The sequence below is a fragment of the Capra hircus genome, chromosome 10, assembly GCF_001704415.2.
Source record: "Capra hircus breed San Clemente chromosome 10, ASM170441v1, whole genome shotgun sequence".
Taxonomy (NCBI): Eukaryota; Metazoa; Chordata; class Mammalia; order Artiodactyla; family Bovidae; genus Capra; species Capra hircus.
In genome coordinates this window covers 13,904,713-13,922,261 of record NC_030817.1, presented here as the reverse complement: position 1 = coordinate 13,922,261, position 17,549 = coordinate 13,904,713, and the positions used below count along the sequence as shown (strand labels likewise).

Here is a 17,549-nt window from a genome sequence, read left to right as displayed (position 1 = left end):
CCAGCAATTGGAAGGCATCAATTCTTCAGTGCTTCTTTACAGTCCAGCTCTCAGAATACATGACTACTGGGAAGACCGTAGCCTTGATTATATGGGCCTTTGTTGGCAGAGTAATGTCTGCTTTTCAGCACACTATCGAGGTTTGTCATAGCTTTCCTGCCAAGAAGCAAACGTCGTCTGATTTCATGGCTGCAGTCACCATCCGCAGTGATTTTACAGCTGAAGAAGAGGAGATCTATCACTACTACCACCTTCCCCCCCCCATTTGCCGGGAAGTAATGGGACTGGATGCTATGATCTTAGTTTTTTTAATATTCAGTTTTAAGCCTGTTTTTCTATTATTTGAGGCACATTTGCATTTCATCTGAGATCACAGTGCTTCCTTGGTGCTTGAAACTTGGATAGATGGGTTTTCATAACTGTTTGAGATCCTTGAGGGGAGTGTCCAGACTGAGACATGTGGGAATTCTGGTAAACTGTTGATAATTTCCTGTCCCCTTGTATCAATATATTTGTTCAATCAAAATGTTTGTTCATCTTTAATTTGAAAGAGGAGTTGAAAACTGGGATAGTGAAAAAAAGAATGGAGAAGGAGGGCTGCTGGTAGAAACCTCAAAATAGGGAAAGTATTAAGATATTAGCTACCCTAAATGACAAATATTTACTATTGAAATCATGGCCTTTAGGGATCTTAGCCACAACTTCAGGATCATTTTACATTATTTCTTTAAACACACCTTTTATTTTCCTGAGAAGAGTTTTGAAATTGCAGTTTTCCTCCATCTCCTTAATTTCCAGTGATATATCAGCATCCGGCGATGTTTTAGCATACCTTTCCTTCTATGCTGGTGCCTGGCAGAGCCACTCCTTATTCTGACTCTGGCCTATGTCCCTTCAGTGCTTTGAGGTCAGTAAGAGTTTGATCAGTATTTGTTGAGAGCTCAGTGTCCCTTTCTTCAAGACTCCAGGGAGATGGGTATGAGATATTATGATAATTTATTTTCACTCAAGGGCATTAAGACCAGAAAAAGCTTCTGTTGGCCTACTTCAGAGGCTGGGGTTAGTGTCTGTATGTTATAAGTAGGGAGACTGAGACACGGGATTCTGAAAAGGATACTTTCAGTGGATAAAATGATAGAAAATAGTCTAGGTGGCTCCGTTAAGTCCCAAACAGCTATCAACTTCTCAAGGTTAACATATGGAGAAAGGCTAGAACCCCTCTGCTTTCTCCTGCATCCAGGCAGCTACAGGTCTTGAAGACTGTGAAAATGACTGTTGAGCAGAGTATAGCAATGCAGTCTCTCTCTGTCCTCTGCCTCATTTTTCATTCTCTCTCCTTGATCCCCCTCTAATCTAGGCTGGGACAATCAGATGACAAAAGAGTTCTACTTTAAAACAAGTGCAATCAGGTATTTATAGTAAGGAAATGGACTGAATGAGCCAGCTGCTAAAAAATAGAAGGTCTGACTTTATCCATTCACGAAGATTGTGGCCCAATGCAGGTAGGGATAAAATAAATCAATTCAGATCTAATATTTAGAAAATTTATCCCAGATTGGAATGGTTGGCCTCTCATGAGAAATGCTGTAGATTTTTCCAAATTGGCAGCAATGGTGGGGATGGACTTTTGCAGGGAAAAGGCTTGACATTGCCTGGACATCAGAAGATATTTTCAATTCTGTTTTAGTTTACCTCCAGAAAAATTCGTCTAAGTCGTCTAAGGTCTGCACTACATAACTGTGAGTAAAGGGTGCTGAGTCCTTAAGGGAGGTTTTGGGGCTCTGACTTACGTTTGGGGAATTCTAAGTCTACGCCAATCGTGTGGTAGATACTCATTCAATTTTCACACATGGGTAAGTTCGGTGAATGAAGAAACATATGCATAGCATTTACCGGGCTTTCCTGCTGGCTCAGATGGTAAAGAATCTGCCTGCAATGCAGAAGACCTGGGTTTGATTCCTAGGCCGGGAAGATCCCCTGGAGAAAGACATGGCTACCTATTCCAATATTCTTGCCTGGAGAATCATGGACAGAGGAGCCTGGGGGCTGCAGTCCGCAGGGTTGCAAAGAGTTGGACACGACAGAGCGACTAACACTTTCACGTTCACTACTGAGCACTTGCTGAGTGCCATGCACCATGCTAGGCCCTTCTCATTCTATTTTATTTAGGTCTCATCATAACCTTGGCATATGGTCTCCATTTTGCTGATACACAAACTGAGTCTCAGCTAGGATTTTTCAAAGTCATGTTGGTTGAGAAGAGCAAATTGAGATTTATCTAGCATGCAGGATAGATATGGAGTCTTGATTTATACAATCCTCTTGGCATTTTATTCTGGGCTGTGCACTTAGAGGCCCTCCATGAGCATTTATAATGAAGGTTGTCTTCACTACATCTCTCATTATCTTTTCCTCCTTGGAGTTCAATAGCCTACTTGTACCGAGATGGTTGGATGGCATCACTGACTCAATGGACATGAGTTTGAGTAAACTCTGGGAGTTGGTGATGGACAGGGAGGCCTGGCGTGCTGCAGTCCATGGGGTCACAAAGAGTCGGACACGACTGAGTGACTGAACTGAACTGAACTGAACTGTTCAACTTTGCATCCACGTTGTTAGCTTTTCCACTGTATCAGTTTAGAAATGCTTTAAGGCACAAGGGAAAAACCTCAACCAATGTGGTGTTAAAAAAAAAAGTTTCAAGTTCTCTGATACACCTCCAGTTGAGATCTCTGTCCTCTCTTCTTGAATCTGATAACTACTTTGACCAATTGAACAATGAAGAAATGACACTGATTCCTGCATGAGGCTGAATCATAAAAATCCATGAAACGTCTACATAGGCCCCTTGGAATGCTTGCTCTTAGAACTGCCATAGTACTGTGGAAAGCCTAAACCTTAGGGGGAGGCCACGTGTGCTGGCACTTGGTCAACAGTCCCACGTGAGTCTGGTCTTTGGTCCTTCCAGCTTGAGTACCAGACATGTGAGTGAAGAAGCACTCTTGGAACTGGGTCCTGCAGGTCCAGTTATTCTGGTTTCTGGGTATTTGGGTCACTCACCTGGTTGAACCTTCTCAAGAGAGGCCCTAGATACCGTGGAGTAGAGACAAACCCTTGCGGATGGACTCTGCCTGAATTCTTGACCTGCCACCTGTGAGCTTAATAAAATGACGTATTTTAATGTCACTAAGTTTTAGAGTAGCTTGTTATATGGTATAAGTAACTGGGATATCCAGCTAGCACTGGTTTACATTAATTAAAATATGTGTATACCTGTATTTAATGAAGTGAGAGATCTAGAGGTAAGCCCTTGTTGGCGTTAGTTCATTGCTCAGCTGTGCCATTAGGGACCCAGGATCTTTCTGTGTGTTCATATTGCCATCCTTAATGTTACCTTTTGTCCTCATGCTTGTTGCCTCACAATTTTGGCATAAATGCTATAGCTCCAGGCATTGCATCAGCATTCAAGTTAGGAAGAAGAAAGGACAGCAGAGCTTGCCTCATCTCTATGGTTTTATTAGGAAAGCAAAAGCTTTCCCAGAAACCCTCATGTCCTTACTTATGTCTCACCAGTTATAATTTTGTCACATGGCCACTCTGATGGGAAGAGAGGCTGAAAAAAAATGAGCATTTATCTGGCAGATTGCTGTCCTAAACGCAGTCTGGATTTGCTTAGCAAGGACACCAGAAACCACGAGCAGCACGTGGGCAAGGCCAGTGTCTGCCACATACCTCAATTGCTTTGCATTATTTTTTTCTGGTTGGTTCAACTAGGTAGTGAGTTACTGAAAACAGAGATAATGATGATTACTTCTCTGGACTGCTTCTTAGCATCCAACATAACACTGAGAATGTCATTTCTATTTAATGCATTCACCTGTTGAAGAAAGAGGAACATAATAAGGAGGTGATTTTCCAGAGCAGAAGTCTTCACATTTTTTTCTCTGCATAGCCCCTGAAAACATTTTGAGAGGCAGTGTACCTCCTTGTACATTTTAACCTGTTATTTGCAGTTTTTGTTATAAATTTATATAAAAAATTACAAGCATATTATTTTTGGCAAGTAGTTAATACTGATATTTTAATATAAATGTTTATATTGCTTTTTAAAATTTCCAGTCTAAATACCATACTGATTTGATACTACTGTCTTCTGTTTTAAAATTTGCAAATGAGTTTTCCTTTAGTAGTTAGAAATTTTTACATCTTTTCTTTTTCTCTTTGTACTCACATTTTCATTCCAGTTTCCTCACAGAATTTTATTCTAATGTAATATATTTTTAGGCTTGAAAGTTTGCCTTGTTGATTTCTTGCTTCTTGTATTATGCTTCTTTGCAACAAAAACATACATATAAGTTGAAACAGCAATTTAAAACATTTCATGTGAGTAAAAGGCTCTAAGTACTAAAACATTTCTTCTGGATTGAATTATCATTGAAATTATTATACTATATAATTGAGAAAAGCAACATAAATATATTACACCTTTTGATATAGAATTATTAAACACAGAAGTGAAATTCATTGCAAATGTATCTGCTGTGAGATGGATGGGATTTTACAAACTTGTATCATGTATCTATGTATGAATATTACTTATTGCTTGAATGAAACAGCTTGGCATCAATTGCAAGCCTATTTTTGTTTATTAAGACATAAGTGTGGACAAATGTTAAGTAGACTTATTGTGGTCATCATCTTGAAATATTTACAAGTATTGAATCATTACATTATACACCTGAAACTAGTGTAATGTTATATTTCAATTAAAAAAAAAGCTGAAAGTGCTGAACACATTCACGTAAGTAAATGGGAACGTAAGGAATATTATTACCTTTGAATTATTTGAACTACTTCCAAGTTGTATATCAAAAATCACATAGTGGCCTGTCATCAGAAATTATTTTTAATGATCTATCAGCTGACAGCTCAATTAGGTCCTCCTTCGATTATGTGGAAAACACCTGACTTGGAAAATAACTTGCAACCAGTCATTTGAGCTGTTTTCTTGCAAATGGATTTTCTCTGCTTATTAGAGACATTCACAACCTCAGTATTTCTATTTCCTACCCCCTGGTTGGAAGTTTGTGCTCCAGGATACATCATAGTGAGATTTGGGATGAGGGAGCCCTTTGTCTTGCTGGGAGAAGGGCTGCTGTGAAAGAGAACTAGGGAAGATAGGGAGGAGATCTTTCCTGATGCCCCAGTTGCAGGCAGATCAAGTTTAGCAGAGCCTGTTGGAAAACTGAGGATTTGAAAATGGATCCTCATCAGTCTATCCGTGTCCCCAAACCAAGAGCCTGTGTACCCCAACTTGAAGACTGCTGAGGCTGAGTTTGCTTGTGTTCCCTTTAGGCATACTGCTTCTCACTCAATGAGCTGCTCTATGCAGTGCCTTATAAGTCTTACCGAGCCTGAGAACAGTCTTCTGAGGCAGGAACCATTATCTCTATTTTGCAAATGAGGAAGGATGCAGTGGTGAAGGGAAGTAGCAGCCACTGGGCACCAAAACTGGGGTTCACACCCGGGCGATGGGTGTACGGAGTTTGAGCTGTTTAGCCATTGTGTTCGGCTGAGCCTGGTTCTGGGAACAGGGATCCCAGCTCCTCACAGGAGCTGTTGCTTGGATTACTGTTGCTTTTGTCTGTGTTTCCTTCTGGGCAAATTTCCCTAAAGCAGTGGTTCTCAAACCCAGGTGGCTGGGCCCCACCTCTTGACTTTCTGATTCTGTAGGTGTGGGTGAGGCTGAGAATCTGCATTCCTAACAAGTTCCCAGGTATCGGGGGGAGAGGGCCCACTTCTTCAAAGCCTGTCCAGTCTCTGGGAGAGAGTCCCATTTCTGATGTATGTAGGGACAGATGCTTTCCCCCTTAAGTTTCTTTTAGGACTGAGGTTGTCACTTGCCTGCTAAGTCACTTCAGTCGTGTCTGACTGTTTGCGACCCCATGGATTGTAGCCCACCAGGCTTCTCTGTCCATGGGATTCTCCAGGCAAGAATACTGGAGTGGGTTGCCATTCACTTGCCTAGAAGTGAGTATATACGAAACCCACATTGCATATATATTTCAGCACCTGAAACAACTTTGGCAAAACCTGTGCTGCAGGAATTTTTGTTGGAACTTTCTTTGGTGATATTTGTATGTGGGTGTACCTGCATCACTTTCACTTTTCACTTTCATGCATTGGAGAAGGAAATGGCAACCCACTCCAGTGTTCTTGCCTGGAGAATCCCAGGGATGGGGAAGCCTGGTGGGCTGCTGCCTATGGGGTTGCACAGAGTCGAACACGACTGAAGTGACTTAGCAGCAGCAGCAGCAGCAGCAGCAGCAGACCTGCATCAGGGGAAATTGTACTTACACGTTTTTATTTATGTGTATATACTTTGCACACAAAGGCCCTCTGTGTTTCTGTGGTTATTGACTCTGTCTGTCTGGATGGGATATTTTTTCCTGCATTCTTCACCAATTGGTTCAATCCTCAAGATTCATCTCAAAATAATGCTTTCTCTCTGAAATTTGCTGGTTAACTTAAGTGCCTCTTCCCCAAACTCCTCTAGCCTGGCATAGCATTGTATAGGCATGATCTTGCTTACATGTTTTCTCTCACATTGGTTGAAAAATTTGGTAAGTGCTGCATAAATAACAGTTAGCAAACATTTAATTAGCACTTCAGTTCAGTTCAGTCGCTCAGTTGTGTCCGACTCTTTGCGACCCCATGAATTGCAGCACGCCAGGCCTCCCTGTCCATCACCAACTCCCAGAGTTCTCTCAAACTCACATCCATTGAGTCAGTGATGCCATCCAGCCATCTCATCCTCTGTCGTCCCCTTCTCCTCATGCCCTCAATCTTTCCTAGCATCAGGGTCTTTTCCAATGAGTCAGCTCTTCGCATCAGGTGGCCAAAGTATTGGAGTTTCAGCTTCAGCAGCAGTCCTTCCAATGAATATTCAGGACTGATTTCCTTTAGGATGGACTGGTTGGATCTCCTTGCAGTCCAAGGGACTCTCAAGAGTCTTCTCCAATACCACAGTTCAAAAGCATCACTTCTTTGGTGCTCAGCTTTCTTCATGATCCAACTCTTATATCCATACATGACTACTGGAGAAACCATAGCCTTGACTAGATGGACCTTTGTTGGCAAAGTAATGTCTCCGCTTTTTAATATGCTGTCTTGGTTGGTCATAACTTTCCTTCCAAGGAGTAAGCGTCTTTTAATTTCATGGCTGCAGTCACCATCTGCAGTGATTTTGGAGCCCTCCAAAATAAAGTTAGCCACTGTTTCCACTGTTTCCCCATCTATTTCCCATGAAGTGATGGGACTGGATGCCATGATCTTTGCTTTCTGAATGTTGAGCTTTAAGCCAACTTCTTCTTTCTCCTCTTTCACTTTCATCAAGAGGCTCTTTAGTTCTTCACTTTCTGCCATAAGGGTGGTGTCATCTGCATATCTGAGGTGATTGATATTTCTTCTGGCAATCTTGATTCCAGCTTGTGCTTCTTCCAGTCCAGCGTTTCTCATGATGTACTCTGCATAGAAGTTAAATAAGCAGGGTGACAATATACAGCCTTGACGTACTCCTTTTCCTATTTGGAACCAGTCTGTTGTTCCATGTCCAGTTCTAACTGTTGCTTCCTGACCTGCATATAGGTTTCTCAAGAGTTCAGATGGTCTGGTATTCCCATCTCTTTCAGAATTTCCCACAGTTTATTGTGATCCACACAGTCAAAGGCTTTGGCATAGTCAATAAAGCAGGAATGGATGTTTTTCTGGAACTTTCTTGCTTTTTCGATGATCCAGTAGATGTTGGCAATTTGATTTCTGGTTCCTCTGCCTTTTCTAAAACCAGCTTGAACGTCTGGAAGTTCATGGTTCATGTATTGCTGAAGCCTGGCTTGGAGAATTTTAAGCATTACTTTACTAATATGTGAGATGAGTGCAATTGTGTGGTAGTTTGAACATTATTTGGCATTGCCTTTCTTTGGGATTGGAATGAAAACTGACCTTTTCCAGTCCTGTGGCCACTGCTGTGTTTTCCAAAGAACCTACTTGCCAAGACAGGAGACATAACAGACACGGGTTCGATCACTGGGTTGGGAAGATTCGCTGGAGGAGGGCATGGCAACCCATTCTAGTATTTGTGCCTGGAGAATCTCACAGACAGAGGAGCCTGGTGGGCTACAGTCCGTAAGGTTTGAAAAAGTCGCACACAACTGAAGTGGCTTAGCATGCACACACGCCCCAATGTTTACTTGAAAGCAAGTTTTTTTTCCCTACAGTGACTAATAGTAAAGAGATCCATTCCCGCCCTGCCCCCCGCCCCATAATCAGATAGTTTTGTTTAAATCAGTTTGGTACATGAAACAGATTAGTTTTGCAGTTTTTTAAGGAACTGAAATAGAAATTTCTAAATGCAGCAGTCTACCTGTGCAACAAATATCTGTAAGGTAAAATAAGGGATTTTAAATAGAACTACAATCTGCATGAACAAATCAGATGAAAAGTGTGGAAAGGTTTCTATATATTTTCTGGATTAAAACAAAAGCCAAACCCCAGATTATTAATGGCTCAGGATGGGGTGGGATGAGCTACGGCGTGCTGCAAGGAGAGACAGGTGCAACATATCCTGATGTGGGTTCAGCACTATGTAGGATCTGGACAGCCCTTCTGGAATGGGTGGGCCTGAGCATCGCTTGCCACCCTGGTCCATGCTCCACCATCTCTGGTCACTCTCTGTTTGCTCAGGTTAACAGTAAGACAGGATCCTTGGGAAACTTTTCTAGGCATCATCTCAGTTCTTTTCAAGGCTTCTGTATAAATGCCACATGTGCTACTGGTTCAAATCAAAGGAGAGGAAAGAGACAGGCTGCATGCTTAGGGGGACCTCAATGTGTCAGTGATAGTACTAACAACTGCTGAGCGTTTCTGAGCGTTGATACAGTGAGTTCTATCTCTTGATTCAAACTGGTAGCTGCATCTCTGCTCATCTTGTGGTTCAGGTAACTTTGATTCATCTTTGTTGTTTTAACACGTTAAACTCTCTTCCATTGTTTCTCTGAAATGCTAAACTGCAAGGAGATCTAACTGATCAATCTGAAAGGAAATCAGTCCTGAATATTCATTGGAAGGACTGATGCTGAAGCTAAAGCTCCAATACTTTGGCCACCTGATGCGAAAAACTGACTCATTGGAAAAGACCCTGATGCTGGGAAAGACTGAAGGCAGGAGAGGGGGATGACAGAGGATGAGATGGTTGGATGGCATCACTGACTCTATGGACATGAGTTTGAGTAAACTCCGGGAGTTGATGATAGACAGGGAAGCCTGGCGTGCTGTAGTCCATGGGGTCAAAAAGAGTTGGACATGACTGAGTGACTGAACTGAAAGCTAGCTCTCTTAAATCACAGACATCTGGGGCTCTTGTTTATTTCTGGCTTAGGAGGGTGAAAACCTCCACTTGTCTTCTGACACTCTTTCTGTTGCTCTGTTTATCATTACTTTTCAAAAATGTGAGAGCCTTAGTATATTCCCACCCAAAGACAATAATGCAGATGCAAGATCTACTGACTTTGTACGTGTTCATATTTTCCAAGTATCCCCTAGCCTATTTGTCGTTGATAGTTATTTTTACAAAGTCCTCATCACTTCCTGTTTAAATGTGTTTCTTGCCCCCACTCCTTTCCTTTCCTGTATTTTCACTATTCAAACAGTGGGTTATGGATTTTTGGATTTCATGGAGTGAAAGTTAAAAACGAGAGGCAGGGTAACTTATGTAGGGTTGTTATCTTTTAATGTTTCCAAATAAAGACGAATACCCTTTACTTTTACCATCACTTCATAAAAGAAGCTGCCCAGTCGAGTCCTAGAAGCATGGCAGTTGCCTTTGTGGAGACAAGTCTCCCAGGAGCTCTTCTTCTGTGCTGATTCAAGTTCAGTGCAATCTCTTGGGCATCCACTGTGTGCTCAGCTTTGTGCTGGACATAAAAGACTGGACTTTTGCCTTGACGCTCAGGGATCCCATAGGAGAGATGAGACAAACAGCTCGGTAGGACTGTAAATCTGGGTCTGCCTTTTCCATGAGACTGTTCTTTTTAAAGGTAAAGATCATGCCCTTATGTCTCTTACAGCCTACTGCACCAGCATGTGTCTGACATATCATACACGTTCTATCAATGTTTGGACACTCATAAAGAATTATGGGACAGTGCAAGGTGAAATACGTGTAGATCTTCAACTGAAGTCAGTCACATACCACTTCTGCATGGTACTGTATCATGAGTGGTAGGATAGCGCAGGAAGTGGGTGGGTCACAGCTGACTCAAGTTGGTAGGAAGACTTCATGGCAGGAGATGGTGAAGTTTGAGATGGGCTCTCAGGAGTGATTAGAAGCCAAACGACCTGACACTAAGCAGTGAAGCTCTGTTGGAAAGCAGCTTGAAACCCAAGCATTCATACCCAGAAGAGGTTATGTCTTCATTTTGCAGGGCAATGGCTTACTTGGGGTTTACGGTAGCATGGGATGATGATGGACGCCAAAGAACATTTAGGGCAATAGTTCACAATTGGGGGTGATTTTGCCCACTATGGGACATTTGGCTACATTTTTGTTTCTTAAAACTGAGGAAGGGTGTTATTGGCAAGTAGTTCTGGCATATAGTAGAGGCCAGGGATGCTGCTAAATACACACAGTGGTCGTCTTCCCCCACTGAAGACTTGACTGGTCACAAATGTCAACAGTACTATAGTTTAGAAACTCTAGGGAATTCCCTGGTGGTCCAGTGGTTAGGACTCCATGCTTTCATTGTTGAGGGCTCAAGTTTAATCCTTGGTTGGGGAACAAAGATCCCCCAAGCCACACAGTATGGCCAACAACACAACACAACAAAACTCTCTGATTTAGTGGGATTAAGAAGAAAAAGGAAATAAATATGGTGTTATCAATGGCATTTCATGATCATGAGCAACGCCTGGAATGCAAAGCTGCTCTTACAGGGTAATGGTTTGCCCTCTCCGTCTCTCTTAGGAGCCTCCTTTTCCCTCCCTTCACCTGTCTCTCTCCTGACGTGTGTTGTAGGCGCCCTTCTCTTATCTCATTACCTCTCCTTTGGTTTCAGACCTTCAGAACTTCTGCTGGCCTCCTGCAAACGAAGACCTCAGAGCTACCTGGGGAACTCTGGGAGGCTGTTTGGGCTGTCCACTGGGTCTGAGTTTCTTTGTTTTAAAAGGGAAGGTTTGGGACTGGAACATGTTTACCGGTCTCTTTGGCTTTGATAAAGCAAAACTCTGAGACGTTTGAGAGCTGTGTTGGAGAAGACAGTCTAGACTCCAGACTTTTCTATAGGTTTCACAGACCTCAGACCAATACTATGGGGAAAGAAGAGGCCAGTTGGGTGCTCAGTGAGAAAAAGTCATTCCAGGGGGAGGGAGAATGTGGACCATCCCTGCTGCCAGAAGTGCTACCAGAAATACCTGCCTGGGCTCTTCTGCTGCTGCTGCTGCTGCTGCTAAGTCACTTCAGTCGTGTCCGACTCTGTGCAACCCCATAGACGGCAGCCCACCAGGCTCCCCAGTCCCTGGGATTCTCCAGGCAAGAACACTGGAGTGGGTTGCCATTTCCTTCTCCAATGCATGAAAGTGAAAAGTGAAAGGGAAGTCACACAGTTGTGTCTGACTCTTTGCGACCCCATAGACTGCAGCCCACCAGGCTCCTCCATCCATGGGATTTTCCAGGCAAGAGTACTGGAGTGGGATGCCATTGCCTTCTCCGTGGGCTCTTCTAGAGATGACCATTAAGACCCTTGCTGTCAATGAAGAAAACAAGCTTTATTTTAGAGTAATGTTAGGTGTACAGAAAATTGTGAAGATAATACAGAGTATCCTCATGTGCCCTCTATCTGGTTTGCTTTGGTATTAACATTTTATGTTTGTATGACACATTTATTACAGCTGATGAATCAACGCTGATATGTTCTTATTCACTAGAGTCTGTGCTTTATTCAGACTCCCTTAGTTTTTACCTAATGTTCTTTTTCTGTTCCAGGATCTCACCTAGAATATCACACTACCTTTAGGTTCCCCTTGGTTGTGATGATTTCTCAGACTTTCCTTGCTTTTGATGACCTTGACAGTTCAGAGGTGCACTGGTCAGGTGTTTTGTAGACTGTCCCTCAGTTGGGCTTTGCTTGATGTGTTTCTTACAATCAGACTGAGGGTCGTGGGTGTTGGGGAGGAAGACCACAGAGATGAAGTGCCTTCTTACCACGTAGTCTCAATGTGACTTTCCACTGATGATGCTGACTTTGACCACCTGGCTAAGACAGTGTTTTGTGAGGTTCCTCCAGTGTAAAGTTATTATTAGTGTTTTTGTCCCTTTTACACTGCACTCTTTAGAAAGTAGTCACACTGTGTACAGCCCACACTTATGGAGTAGGAAGTTAGGCTCCCCTTCCTTGGGAGGAGTCTTAAAAGTTTTAAAAGAAAAAAAATTATTTTGACCCTTGTTTGCCTCCCAGGTGCAGTGAGTGAGCCCATTCTCATTTCTTCCTCCATGTCGGACAGTTAATTGAGGTGTGGGGATTTACTTAAGCTGACAAATAATTATCCTTTGCTGTAGAAGCGTTACCTGAATGCTGAATTTGCGAATTACTCTTCTCTCTGCTTCTCCCAAGCAGTGATCTTGAGAGAGATGGCACAAATCTACCTTTAGTGAGAGTTGCAACTCAGGAAACCCGGAGGGTGAGGATGAGGGAGGGGTGGCCACTTACCAAAAGTGAAGCAGGAGGAAGTGGATGAAGAATTGAGCGGCCTAAAGGGAAATGATGTGGCTAGGAGGGAATTAAAGGGAGTCTGGTCACTGAGCCTAACTGAACTTTCTCAGCCTGTGCTGTCCCTCAGCATTGCTTCTGGATTTCTGTTTGTACCTCTCCTGATGGGAGGTGAGCAGAAATGTTTATTTTGGGACAGTGGCTGGAAGAAAATGCTGCTTGGAGTCTCTCTGGCTTTCCCCCCTAGCTTGTGAAGTCCACGTCCTCTACATCGGGCCGTTGCTGCTTGCCGCGTCAGTTTGAACCCAAAAGAGTAAGTGTAGGCACAAATGGTGCTTGATCACCATTCATACTTTTGGGAGATACTGCTAACTGATCACATCTCTCTCTGCTGCCAAGACAGACATGCCCTCAGACTCTTTCTCAACACACCGCTGTGGGTATTAATTACGTATCAGTTGGCATGGGCAACGAGTAAATGATTTGCCATTCCTGGTCTAGACAGATACTTTTTTAAGATGTTAAGATTCGGGTTACACAATTCATTCATTATTTAGTCAACAAATATTTCTGAGTACCTACATGTGCTAGGCATTGAGCCAGAGGCTGGGTATATATTGGTGAATAAAATAGACAAGGTCCTTGCCTTTGTGGAGTGTACAGATTGTAAATTTGTAGACAAATGTCATGTGTAGTATCTCAGTAGCTCTTTGTATGAAGTGAAGTGTTAGTCGCTCAGTCATGTCTGACTCTTTGCGATCCCATGGACTGTAGCCCACCAGGCTCTTCTGTCCATGGAATTCTCCAGGCAAGAATACTGGAGTGGGTTGCCATTGCCTTCTCCAGGGACTCTTCCCAATCCAGGGATCGAACCCAGGTCTCTTACATTGCAGGTGGATTCTTTACCAATTAAGCCACCAAGGAAGCTCTTTATATATTTTAGGGCAATCAAAATCAGCTATGGCTGGAGGGGTAGTAAGTAGATTTAATTAAACATCTTGGGCAAAGTTCAAATACATGCTCTCATTTAATCCTCACAGCCACCTTATAAGTTAGGAAGCAGTAGTCACAATCTACAGATGAGAAAAGCAAGGCATGCAGAAGTTGCCCAAGAACCAAGGGCAGAGATCCAATCTTTGTCAGTCTGATGCCAGCAGTATTGGTTCTTACACCCTGCCTCACTCATCCAAGCTTTCTGTTCTTTAATGAAGAGGGGATGTTTTCAGAAAAGGAGGGTAGATTAGAGTCCATGCTAGGGAGAAGGGAGGCTGGGTCCATGTAGATGCTGACCTATGGTTGCTGGAGGCTCTGGCTGAGGTTGCTGGGTGGGGCTGAGGCAGCCAGTGGAACAGGGCTCTGGATAGAATGATGCTGTAAATGATGTCAGCCCTGAGAATATGCCTCATCACATCACACCAGCCTGATTTCCTCCTAGGCCTACCTTGGACTTGCAATGTAACCAGTCCTCTCCCAGTTTCTACCAGCTGCTGAAAGTGTGACGATTTCTCCCCATGCTCTTGGGTTGCCTGGAGATAAATTGTGCTCTGAAAAGATGTGCTGTGGGAAGAGGAGGAAAGGGCAAATATTGGGCACAGCTGGGCTGAACTTGCCCTCCTGCCGGTGGCTCCACTCCAAGCCTAGACCTCTATCTGGGCCTGAACACCCAGCCGGGCCTTGCTCTGTTCTCACATTTAGCCCAGAGCTTTCCACCAGGCCTTGGCAATGTAGCTCCTGAATGCTTGGAGGTTCATTCACAGAGATTGATGTTGTTTGGAGTCCCAGAAATTCCTCCTTGAATAGTAGGTCCAGTGTGGGTGAAATAAAGGACTTTCCTGGAAAAGAACTAGGGAAGAAAATGTCTGAGGCTTCACTTAATTATTTCCAGAGACTGGAAAGACCCCATGTCTCATAGAGAAGCATGCCTTTTCTCTTCCTAAATACAGTTTAGTGGGCTGTGGGAATCTCTCCTCCCTTAAGAGTGGGCTAAATATCCAAGTTGGTCCGCATTGTTTTCATGTCAGTTTCCCTGAGAGCAGAGTTTGAAGCCAGGACTTGAAGACAGGTAGTGCATCTGGGAGGGGTGGTAGATGCTGGACACACCATCAGATCTCCCCTTAGGAGTGAAGGGCTGATTCCCTATCTGCTGGGAGCACGGTGGCTGAGAGCCCTTGGCTGTCAGGGATGCCCCTCCTTCCCCGACACAGGCTGACCTCAGTTACCAAGGCCCACCTAGTTCAAGGTTACACTCATTTCTGGGGGTGCTCACATCCAATGACAGATGGAAGCCAGGGTACAAAGCCCTTCCCCCGCCCCCGCCCCCCGCCTTTTAGGATGAGTTTGAAGCTGGAGGCATCATCTCAGCTTCAAAACTTCTCTGAGGGCCAGTGGAGGGTCACCTGGTGTTTCCTCCCTGCTTTTTCCCCTCCATGGGTGTTGTTGATTCCTAGAGCCCTCCATAATGAACCTGACCATGTCTCTAGCCACCTGGCATAGTCTGGGGTAGGGGATTCTAGGATGGGATTTAGAAGCTGAAACACCACTGCCTGGCTGGCCACAAGAGCTGTGTTCCTCATGGTAGGTGGGGCAGTACAAGCTTTAACTTGTGGAGATTTGGGAGGTATACCCAGTGGAAACGATGGGTTAGCTGGTGCAGTGTATCAGCATTTGAGAAATAAGGGATAAGTAGTAGCCATGAGGCCAGTGAAATTGGATAGATGTTGCTAAGCTCAAATAATGTTTTGGAAGAAGATATTGAAGATTTGAGAGTGATTGATTACAACTATAAAGCTAAGTGTGAAGACCAGAGGTCTTCCTTGTGGCTTTGTAAAGAGGTTCTCATCACCAGCAGAAGGAGAACAGGGAAATCTGAGGCCCAGGCTCAGGACTTAATCATTAGAAAGGAGCAGTGACTTCAAAGAAAGTTAAATAACCAACATACACAAGTGATTGAAAATGAAAGTGAAAGTTGCTCAGTCGTGTCCAACTCTTTGCAACCCCATACACTATGCAGTTCATGGAATTCTCCAGGCCAGAATACTGGAGTGGGTAGCCTTTCCCTTCTCCAGGGGATCTTCCCAATGCAGAGATCAAATTCAGGTCTCCTGCACTGCAGGAGGATTCTTTACCAGCTGAGCCCAAGGGAAGCCCACACAAGTGCTTAGGTCGAGTCTAATCGAGGTCAGGGCCTTGGTTAGGAAAGAATGGGACCATGACACATGGAATGGGGACTTCTGGTTGATGTATAATACATGAAAATCTTAAATCACAGATTTTATTTCCTCATACCCCCTGAGTCCGCAGGAATGATCTTTTCCTCCCTATTAAGGGCTAGTACTCCCCTTACCTTGAAGACGATGCAAAGATCTCTGCAAGATGGTGTGTGTCTGCCCAAGAATGCCCCAACTCTTATCCTGGTCACTGGATATGGTATGTGATTAGGGTATGATCACAATACCTGGTTAGGGACAAATTGAGCAGAAAGGGCCATTTCAAGGAGCCACAGGACCCAAATAATATATTCCAATGAGAGCCAAGAGAGCATGCTTGGGGCTGAGCTTTGAGATGCTTGATCAGGTGGGGCAGAAGGTTGAGTTGGTTGATAGAGATTTTATCACTTTGGGAGGATATCCTCTGCCTGGGGTACACTGCTAAGATAGGTCCAGAAGGTTGGGAAAAGTGTTGGCCCACATTAAGAGATGCCTGGATTTCTCTGGTGCTTGGTGGGAGGGAAGAGGGGTCCAAAGGTTGAGAGAAATAAGCATGGTAGAGTGGATATCGGAGAAGGCAATGGCACCCCACTCCAGTGCTCTTGCCTGGAAAATCCCGTGGACAGAGGAGCCTGGTAGCCTGCAGTCCATGGGGTTGCTAAGAGTCAGACATGACTGAACAACTTCACTTTCACTTTTCACTTTCATGCACTGGAGAAGGAAATGGCAACCCACTCCAGTGTTCTTGCCTGGAGAATCCCAGGGACGGGGGAGCCTGGTCGGCTGCCATCTATGGGGTCGCACAGAGTCGGATACAACTGAAGCGACTTAGCAGCAGCAGAGTGGGTATACTATTAAAGCCAGGAAACCCACAAAGGATGATGATCCATGGAAGACCCTGAGGATTTATGGAAGCTGTATAGAAATTTGCTAAGAGACACACCCTGATCAGTGAGGTGGCTCTCCTCCAGAGACCAAGGACAAGTGGCAGGAGATGTTTCACAGAATAGGGATCAATGAGAGGGATGGGGCAGATAGGAACCTGATGCAATAGAACCCAGGTGATGGGGCTCCCCTTCAGAAGCCAGGTGGACACAATTGTAGTGTGCAGAAAGGTCGTGGGCAGTCAGAGGGGTCCTCAGCTGTGTTGAGGGATGGTTAATTGAATGTGGCATCTCTAGGGGCCGCTACTACTGCTAAGTCACTTAAGTCATGTCCGACTCTGTGCGACCCCATAGACGGCAGCCCACCAGGCTCCTCTGTTCACGGGATTCTCCAGGCAAGAATACTGGAGTGGGTTGCCATTTCCTTCTCTGAGGGGCCACTGACAAGGATACTACTCGAACTGAGTAAGGAATTGGCAGGATGATCGTCACGGCTGTTTGCTCAGGTAGCTACATGGGGAAAGGAGAATGACCTAAGCTTGTGAAGGACTGTTGACACAGGTTCAGAATTGACACTGATACTTGGAGACCTGGAGTGTCATTTTGAACTGTGGCTGGTGGGAACCTGAACTCTTTCAGTTTTGGGGGGAATTATTTTGCCTACTGCTTTTCAGAGCGTCTTTCCCCAAGTCTCAGAT

At 44.2% G+C, this 17,549-nt stretch overlaps 1 pseudogene; it reads right to left on the bottom strand.

The window, feature by feature from the left end:
• LOC102179290 overlaps nucleotides 1-17,549 on the bottom strand; it is a 43,036-nt pseudogene that overhangs the window by 1,566 nt on the left and 23,921 nt on the right.